Source organism: Oncorhynchus mykiss, chromosome 12, assembly GCF_057628025.1.
Source record: "Oncorhynchus mykiss isolate SJ-2025 chromosome 12, ASM5762802v1, whole genome shotgun sequence".
Lineage (NCBI taxonomy): Eukaryota > Metazoa > Chordata > Actinopteri > Salmoniformes > Salmonidae > Oncorhynchus > Oncorhynchus mykiss.
The window spans coordinates 79,147,218-79,157,497 of record NC_143033.1 but is presented as its reverse complement, the minus strand read 5'-3'; positions in this window follow the sequence as shown (position 1 = coordinate 79,157,497).

The following is a 10,280-nucleotide window of genomic DNA, read 5'->3' as shown; positions in this document are numbered from 1 at the left end:
ATAGCTAAACTCTGCTGTATGTATATGAGTATGGTTCTTTATAGAACCTTAAAAAAAAAGGTTCTATATACCACCAAAAAGGGATCCACTTTGGTTAAAAGCCAAAGAACCCTTATTTTGCACTATATATATATACTTTTTTTGTGTGTGTAGGTCATAGAACTTCCATTAGAACAGGGGCTTCTTTGGAACAGTGTTTGAATGAACTCTGTCAATCACCAAAGCACCATTAAGAAGCTGATAGCTGCCAACTGAAATATAAAGGAACTGGCCACGGATCAGAGACTTTGAGCCAGCCAATGTCAAATTGTTAAAAAATCTAAAATGGATGAATAGATGCAATTAATGTAAAACATTTCAGTGAAGACCAAAGGTATCTGTATATGTCCCACTACTGGCAACTGAGTGAGAGATGAAAGGTTTGAGAAAGGTTCTTTATATAAGAACAATTTCTCTCCCTCTCCTTCCATGGTTCTCCTCACTATAAATGTATTTTTCAGTCAGAAAAACCATCCAACACCATTAAACTCAGCCCTTTGTGTTTTGTAGATCTAGTAACCATTCCAGGACATTCCCTCTCTCCTAACCACAGAACACTATACTGGGATCTGGGCACAGAGCCATGGGTAGCAGAGCAGCCACATCCACAGACCTGTCTGTGTTTTCCATCAGGCCCTGTGTAGCGCAGGACGCAGACTGTAACATAAAGCCCAGTTAAAAATGGAGCATATTGGCATTAGTGGTTCAGTTTGTATAGTTAGAGAATTTGCGGAGGGATCATGGGTTGAAATTCGAGGCCTTATTTGTCTTAATAACTCCCTCACTCACACTTAGAGACACACCTAAAAGAAAACATCCCTCTACCCAAAATGTACACACCTTGCACATGCACACAAATGCACCACCCAACATCACCTTATTCAATATTAGCCTCATGCCAGCTATATCTTTATCACTTTCTTTCCAAAAACATGTGGTTGTCATTAACCTTTAAATTATAGGATGTACAGTGAGGGTAATTTCCATCATAGGTACACTTCAACTATGACAGACAAAATGAGAAAAAAAATCCAGAAAATCACATTGTAGGATTTTTTATGAATTTATTTGCAAATTATGGTGGAAAATAAGTATTTGGTCACCTACAAACAAGCAAGATTTCTGGCTCTCACAGACCTGTAACTTCTTCTTTAAGAGGCTCCTCTGTCCTCCACTCGTTACCTGTATTAATGGCACCAGTTTGAACTTGTTATCAGTATAAAAGACACCTGTCCACAACCTCAAACAGTCACACTCCAAACTCCACTATGGCCAAGACCAAAGAACTGTCAAAGGACACCAGAAACAAACTGGTAGACCTGCACCAGGCTGGGAAGACTGAATCTGCAATAGGTAAGCAGCTTGGTTTGGAGAAATCAACTGTGGGAGCAATTATTAGGAAATGGAAGACATACAAGTCCACTGATAATCTCCCTCGATCTGGGGCTCCACGCAAGTTCTCACCCCGTGGGGTCAAAATTATCACAAGAACGATGAGCAAAAATCCCAGAACCACACGGGGGGACCTAGTGAATGACCTGCAGAGAGCTGGGACCAAAGTAACAAAGCCTACCATCAGTAGTACACTACGCCGCCAGGGACTCAAATCCTGCAGTGCCAGACATGTCCCCCTGCTTAAGCCAGTACATGTCCAGGCCCGTCTGAAGTTTGCTAGAGAGCATTTGGATGATCCAGAAGAAGATTGGGAGAATGTCATATGGTCAGATGAAACCAAAATATAACATTTTGGTAAAAACTCAACTCGTTGTGTTTGGAGGACAAAGAATGCTGAGTTGCATCCAAAGAACATTATACCTACTGTGAAGCATGGGGTGGAAACATCATGCTTTGGGGCTGTTTTTCTGCAAAGGGACCAGGACGACTGATCCGTGTAAAGGAAAGAATGAATGGGGCCATGTATCGTGAGATTTTGAGTGAAAACCTCCTTCCATCAGCAAGGACATTGAAGATGAAATGTGGCTGGGTCTTTCAGCATGACAATGATCCCAAACACACCGCCCGGGCAACGAAGGAGTGGCTTCGTAAGAAGCATTTCAAGGTCCTGGAGTGGCCTAGCCAGTCTCCAGATCTCAACCCCATAGAAAATCTTTGGAGGGAGTTGAAAGTCTGTGTTGCCCAGCAACAGCCCCAAAACATCACTTCTCTAGAGGAGATCTGCATGGAGGAATGGGCCAAAATACCAGCAACAGTGTGTGAAAACCTTGTGAAGACTTACAGAAAACGTTTGACCTCTGTCATTGCCAACAAAGGGTATATAACAAAGTATTGAGAAACTTTTGTTATTGACCAAATACTTTATTTTCCACCATAATTTGCAAATAAATTCATTAAAAATCCTACAATCTCATCTAATTTTGTCTGTCATAGTTGAAGTGTACCTATGATGAAAATTACAGGTCTCTCTCATCTTTTTAAGTGTGAGAACTTGCACAATTGGTGGCTGACTAAATACTTTTTTGCCCCACTGTATGTAGCATGCATGGCTATTTAAATGTAAGCACTGCCACACATATGAACTGCATTTATAGACAGCTTTGTTGACCACTCAGACTTCATAAAACATTTTGATTTTATAATGTGCCTTTTTATGTTTTCATGTTTAGTGTTGTGTTAAATGGGTTTAGACACATTTTCGAAAAAGCACTCAAACAGAAATGGAAAGTTGTGGCAAGGCCACACAATAAATACTGACATTTTTCTCTTTCCTATTAGAGGAACTCCCAGTAACGTGGAAAATGGAACAGCAATACTTGGCTGACCAGTTACAGTCGCATCTGAAATTATTGGCACATTTGATAAAGATGAGCAAAAAAAGACTATATTATAAATAATACATATACTGACCTATATTGTATGCTCCAAAAAAATGTTTTTTATTTTTATTTGGTACTTATACAATTGAGAAAAATATTTTGTTTAAAGGCCCAGTACAGTCAAAAACACGATTTCCCAGGTTTTATATATATCTCCACACTGAGGTTGGCATAATACAGTGAAATTGTGAAAATTATGATAATGCCCTTTTAGTGTAAGAGCTGGTTGAAAAGACCGCTTGAAAATTTCCCCTGTTTTGGTGGGATGGAGTTTTGGTGACATCATCATTAATAGACCATTAAGAAAGAGAGTTCCAAACCTCTACCAATGACAGCTAGTTTTCAGTTTCCCCCAAAAAGAGAAGTGTCAAAATTATTAGCACCCTTGTTTTCAATACTTTGTGCCCCCCCTCCCCTTGCGAGGACAACTGCACTTAGCCTTTTTCAAATAAATTGCATGAGATTGAAGAACACGTTGGGAGGAATCTTAGACCATTCCTCCATACAGAATCTTTCCAGATCTTTGATATCCAACAGTTTGCACTTATGGACTGACCTCTTCAATTCAAACCACAGGGTTGGTGTTCAAGTCCAGAGACTGAGATGGCCATTGCAAAATGTGGATTTTGTGGTCAATTAATAATTTCTTTGTGGATTTTGATACGTGCTTATGGTCATTGTCTTGCTGGAAGATCCACTTGTGGCCAGGTTTTGCCTCGTGGCAGAGGCAACCGGGTTCTTTGGCTAAAATGTCCGGGTACTTGGTATAGTTTATGATGCCATTGACCTTAAAAAACTCCACAGGACCAGTTGAAACAAAACAGCCCCATAACATCAAACATCTACAACCATATTTTACAGTAGGTATGAGGTTCTTTCCTGCATATGCATCCTTCTTCGGCATGGCCAAAGAGCTCTGTTTTCATCTCATCTGGCCATAGCACCCAATTCCAATCTAAGTACCAATGCTGTTTAGAAAACTCCAGTTGTTCACATTTGTGTGTGTGTGTGTGTGTGTGTGTGTGTGTGTGTGTGTGTGTGTGTGTGTGTGTGTGTGTGTGTGTGTGTATGTGTGTGTGAATAAAGTATTTTTATGGCAACCCTTCCAAATAGCCTATTGGCATGAAGATGGTGTCTAATTGTAGATTTGGAGAATTGGCGACCCCAAAATGCGACCAAGTTCTGTAATTCTCCAACTGTGGCTCTCGGACATTTCTTTTCTTCCTGAACCATCTTCCTCACTGTGCATGGGGACAAGATACACTTGGGTCCAATACCAGGCAAGTTCACCACTGTTCCAGTAGTTTTAAACTTAATGTTGCCCTAATTGTGGTAAGTGGTATACAGTGCCTTCAGAAAGTATTCATACCCCTTGACTTATTCCACATTTTGTTGTGTTACAACCTGAATTTAAAATTGATTAAATAGATTTTGACAAAGTTAACATATTTTTTGACATTTTAGCAAATATAAAATAAATAAAAAATACAGACATATCTTATTTGCATAAGTATTCACACCCCTGTGTCAATACATGTTAGAATCATCTTTGGCAGCCATTACAGCTGTGGGTCTTTCTGGGTAAGTCTCTAAGACCTTTGCACACCTGGATTGCACAATTTTTGCACATTATTCTTTAAAAATTCTTCAAGCTCAGTCAAGTTGGTTGTTGGTCATTGCTAAAACCGCCATAAAAAAAGCCAGACTAAGGTTCGCAACTGCACATGGGGACAAAGATTGTACTTTTTGGAGAAATTTCCTCTGGTCTGATGAAACAAAAATAGAACTGTTTGGCCATATTGACCATCATTATGTTTGGAGGAAAAAGGGGGAGGCTTGCAAGCCGAAGAACACCATCCCAACCGTGAAGCACGGGGGTGGCAGCATCATGTTGTAAGGGTGCTTTGCTACAGGAGGGACTGGTGCACTTCACAAAATAGATGGCATCATGAGGACAGAAAATTATGTGGATATATTGAAGCAACATCTCAAGACATCAGTCAGGAAGTTAAAGCTTGGTCGCAAATGGGTCTTCCAAATGTACAATGACCCCAAGCATACTTCCAAAGTTGTGGAAAAATGGCTCATGGACAACAAAGTCAAGGTATTGGACTGGCCATCACAACGCCCTGACCTCAATCCTATAGAACATTTGTGGGCAGAACTGAAAAAGCGTGTGCGAGCAAGGAGGCCTACAAACCTGACTCAGTTACACCAGCTATGTCAGGAGGAATGGGCCAAAATTCACACAACTTATTGTGGGAAGTTTGTGGAAGGCTACCCGAAACGTTTGACCCAAGTGACCCAAGACCCGAATGTGATGAATGAAATAAACTCTGAAAAAATCATTCTCTTTACTATTATTCTGACATTTCACATTCTTAAAATAAAGTGGTGATCTTAACTGAGCTAAAACAGGGAATTTGTACTGGGATTAAATGTCAGGAATTGTGAAAAACTGAGTTTCAATGTATTTGTCTAAGGTGTATGTAAACTTCCGACTTCAACTGTATATATTTCTTTGGAGCATACAATATTGCTCAGTATTTGTATTATTTATTTTATATAGTATTTTTCTGCTCATCTTTATCTACGGGGGCAATCTCTTTATCAGAGATAATATGCCAATGAGTGTGTGTCTGTTACTGTGTGTGAGCACGGGCATGCAAATGCATTTGCATGTGCGTATTAGAGAAGCAAGACATAGAAATGTCTCCGAGTGGTCTAGACCCTCAGTCACAGGTCAACAGTTAAAGGTCACACAGGGACATTTTTCATGACTCTTGACGGCAAACATCCCACTCCTCACATTCCCTTGGCCCAAGAGAATCCCCCTAAATCTGTAATAAAGTCAGCAAGCAGGCACAGAAGTGTCATCTCTCATGAGGATCATGACAATGGGAAGAGTGTAGTGGTGACGGGATGGGAGGTTGCAGGGTAACAGCAGGATATGCTGTTGTATTAGTGTGTGTGCATTTTATCTGTTATAATTAGGTGAGTGACACTATTTAGGAATTGTGTTTGTACGTTAATGTTTTAGACAGACATAATTTCATACTTCAGTATACTGTGTAGGGGAACATCTCACACAATGAACCACAGTGCACTAACGCATCCAGCACAACGGTTGAAGGACTGTTTTGATGTGTGCGTGTCTGGACCATGAATGTGTGCATGTTTAGGCGCACAATGGGCTGTTTCATACAATGGACTGTCTCGACCAGACATCCAAATACAGAGAAAGGGAGAGGGTATGAACCCCTGTGTCTCTATGACTCATCCATGACTCAAACTGGAAGACTCCACTCCACTATTGTCCCCTCTTTTCAACTGGGTTCCTCTGACCCCGTCCGTTTAATCCCCCCCTCTTCTTCCACCTTTGACTGGTGAAACCTGGTTCTATAGTTTCTTTGGTGTGTCAGTAAAATTTACAGTACCACTCAAAAGTTTGGGGTCCTCTAGAAATGCCCTTGCCACATTGAGCCTGTAATCGAACCCACAAATGCTGATGCTCCAGATACTCAACTAGTCTAAAGAAGGCCAGTTTTATTGCTTCTTTAATTAGAACAGTTTTCAGCTGTGCTAACATAATTGCAAAAGGGTTTTTATAATAATCAATTAGCCTTTTAAAATGATAAACTTGGATTAGATAACACAATGTGCCATTGGAACACAGGAGTGATGGTTGCTGATAATGGGCCTATCTACACCTATGTAGATATCCCATTAAAAATCAGCCGTTTCCAGCTACAATAGTCATTTACAACATTAACAATGTCTACACTACATTTCTGATCAATTTGATGTTATTTTAATTTGACAAAAAAAAGAAGCTTTTCTTTCAAAAACAAGGACATTTCTAAGTGACCCCAAACTTTTGAACTGTACTGTATCTGTTGATTGGTGTGTTAAAGTGAGCATCTCATACTATAAGTGTAACGGTTTTCTTGGTGAGAAGGATAGTCGGACCAAAATGCAGCGTGTAGATTGCGAGCCATGTTTTAATGAACAAACGTTAAACACGAATCAGTACAAAAACAATAAACGTAACGAAAACCTAAACAGCCTATCTGGTGAAAACACATAGACAGGAACAATCACCCACAAACACACAGTGAAACCCAGGCTACCTAAATATGGTTCCCAATCAGAGACAATGACGAACACCTGCCTCTGACTGAGAACCATATCAGGCTGAACATAGAAATAGACAAACAAGACATGAAACATAGAATGCCCACTCAGATCACACCCTGACCAATCAAAACATAGAAAATACAAAGTAAACTATGGTCAGGGCGTGACAATAAGTGCATATGAGACTGTTTACCTTTGATAGAGAATATGTCTTTGAAAGAGTTCTAACTTTTAGAATCCCCCTGTTTGGTTCTTTGAGGAGCTCTGACTGCAAGATATGCCTAAATTATGCTTGAATTTTCTTGGAAAAATTGTACGGAAAAAGATGCACTGGAAGAAGGAAAAGTAGTGGAAGGGGAAGGATTGCAGGATACCTTAAGGGCTCGATACTGTGCCGGATCATCTGTCAAGTCATGTTCAGTGTATCATCTGACCCCGGAGACACACAGGGCTATATATAGCCTGGCTCGTAAAAACACAGAGGTGAATTTCAGAGTCTCACAGCCTCTCAGTGTGTGTGATTGAATTTTTCAATGTGTGTCTCTGCATGAGTGTACATGTCTGAGTATATGTGTATTTGTGCACACTCAAGTCAGTCTTCCTGTTTTAGCCTGACAGGAGCGGTGGCTGGACAGCACAATGATCCATTGTCTCTGAGGCAAGCATGGCTTCCTGACCGGTCAGAATTCACGGAAATAGGGGTGCAGTCTAAACAAAAACAAAGGGTGGAGACTTTGACCCACAGTTTCTTAGTATGTACCCCCTAACCCATCCTTTACATACATGACCCTTTCAACCACAGACACACACACACACACACACACACACACACACACACACACACACACACACACACACACACACACACACACACACACACACACACACACACACACACACGCACACACACACATTTGTTTTACTATCCTTGTGGGGTCCAAACAATTAATTCCCTTTCAAAATGATATTTTCCCTAACCCCTAAACCTAATCCTAAACCGTAGCCTTAACCCTAACCCTAACCCCTAACACTAAACCTATCCCTAACCATAAACCTGAACATTAACCCTAACCTTAACCCCTAAAACTAAACTTAACCCTAAACCTAAGCCTATACCCTAACCCTAATTCTAACTTTAATTCTAACCTTAACTCTAACCCTAACCCCTGAGCCTAAAATAGCCTTGTCCTTTTGGGGACTGGTGAAATGCCCCCATAATTTTCCTTGTTTTACTATCCTTGTGTGGACTTCTGGTCCCCACAAAGATAGTAAAACCAAACACATGCACACACACACATGCACACACACTGTCTCTGTCTGGATGGGAGTCAAACTGAGGAGATCCTCTTCCTCCTACACAAAGAGGACAAATAAATCTGAAGGGGAAATGTATGTGACACAGTGAATGGGTTCATATACGCTAGTACTAGGAACCTTCAGTATACCAGAGACCAATTGAGTCTGTCAGAGCTATGATCCCCCTCTTCCTATTTTACCACAGACTGTGCAATGCCATCCCATCCATAGTGTGGTTATGACAGAGCGGAAGCTGCATAATTCTCAGACCCTGCAGGGAAACCCTTGACTCTGGGTCCGAAGAGACGTTGCCCCAATGGCACCACCATGGTCTCCCTGAATCCCCCTCGTACATCCCTCCCCTCCCCTCCCTGGCTGTCCCCTACGTTCCAGGAGAACATCTGGGTTTCATAAGGGATTCTAACTCCAGCCCTGCTCTCCTAATGCACTTTAATAGCACGCCTGGCAAGGTAGTGCTGGAAGAGAGGCAGAGGAAAATACAGAAATGAACCATTTGTATTTGAAAAATATGTTGATGTATTTTTCCATATCCCACCAGCTTTGTACTGTATGTTTGATTGACTGTTCTAGATACAGGTTAGTGGCTAGTTTTAGTAAGGGCTGAAGAGGCTTTGAACAGACCAGTAGGGGACTGGAAAGCATTCATAGACACACATTATGCCCCCTGCCCTTGGCCATGCTGCTCTTGGCTCATGCTGTACTAAAGTATATTCTTGGTATTGTTTTGTTTGGCCGGCTAAAGAGATGGTCGATGCAACATAATTCAAAACTGTTTTCATTCCGGTGATCACACACAAACAATTCATCTTAACTGAGGGATGTGGTCTGCGGAGTGGTGACTGATGCATACTGGTCTGCCACTTCGATTTATGCTCTGGGTGCAGTGGATAGATGATTGTATGAACATAGTGCAGCATCAGCACCACTACTCTACACTATGACATTATTAAAGATAACCCACTAGACATAGACATGAGTTCAAAGTTTAGTTTTGATGAACATTTCATTGAATTGTCATCTAATGTGAATTCAACGTGATATCAACAAAAATGTTAAATATGTAATTGGATTTAGGTTAAAAGTTTTGGTAAAAAAGACAAACATTCCCAAAATGTCTTTGCGTTTATGACTCTTTGCAAATTCAATCAGTTTTATCCGTTTTACATGTTGATTCAACGTCACTGCATTGAATTTCGTTGAAATGATGTGGAAACAATGTGGATTCAACCAGTTTGTGCCTAGTGGGAAAGCACGTTTAATGCCCACAAGTATTTTGATGTACTTGCAACAGTGAGCACTCAATTGGAAACATGTGTGGTAGAAATGAGCAATACAGCATCACACATTAAACAATAACTTTAGTATGACAAGCCAAATTAAGTAGTTTTTCCTATTACAATCAACTAACAAAACGCTCATATCTTACAATTTAGCGTATTTCTACTGTAGTTAAACCATATACAGTAAGTTAGTGAAAGTGTTTCTTGGCAGACTGTAAAAACTGTGTAAAAGTAATTTCCTGAGGAAAAATCCCTTTTCTGTCTGAGAGACTTCTCATCCTGTTTTACTAGCCCTCCTTCCCCTCTACCTCCCTCACTTTCCTCCTCTCATGCATACACAAGGCCTCCCATCCTCCCTGCTCTATCGTCCTTCATCTTTTGCTCTCCACGTCTCTATGTCCGGTCATCCTCTTTTTATGCATGTCTCTTGGCTCTTCTTGTTTCTCTCTCATCTTTTTCTCCCTCTCCCTCCCTTGTTTCCCTCATTTTATTTAGCTCATGTGGCTCCCCTTAAAAGAAATGGAACACTGGTTGACAGAATTCCGAGCTTTCTTTTGGATGTGAAATTTCTGCTCAGCTCCAGCTCTCTCTCTCTCTTTCTGTCTGTGTGATTGGCATGGGTCCAGCTCTAAACCCCCTCTAGTTTCAATCTAAAATGTCTAAATCTCAAAAG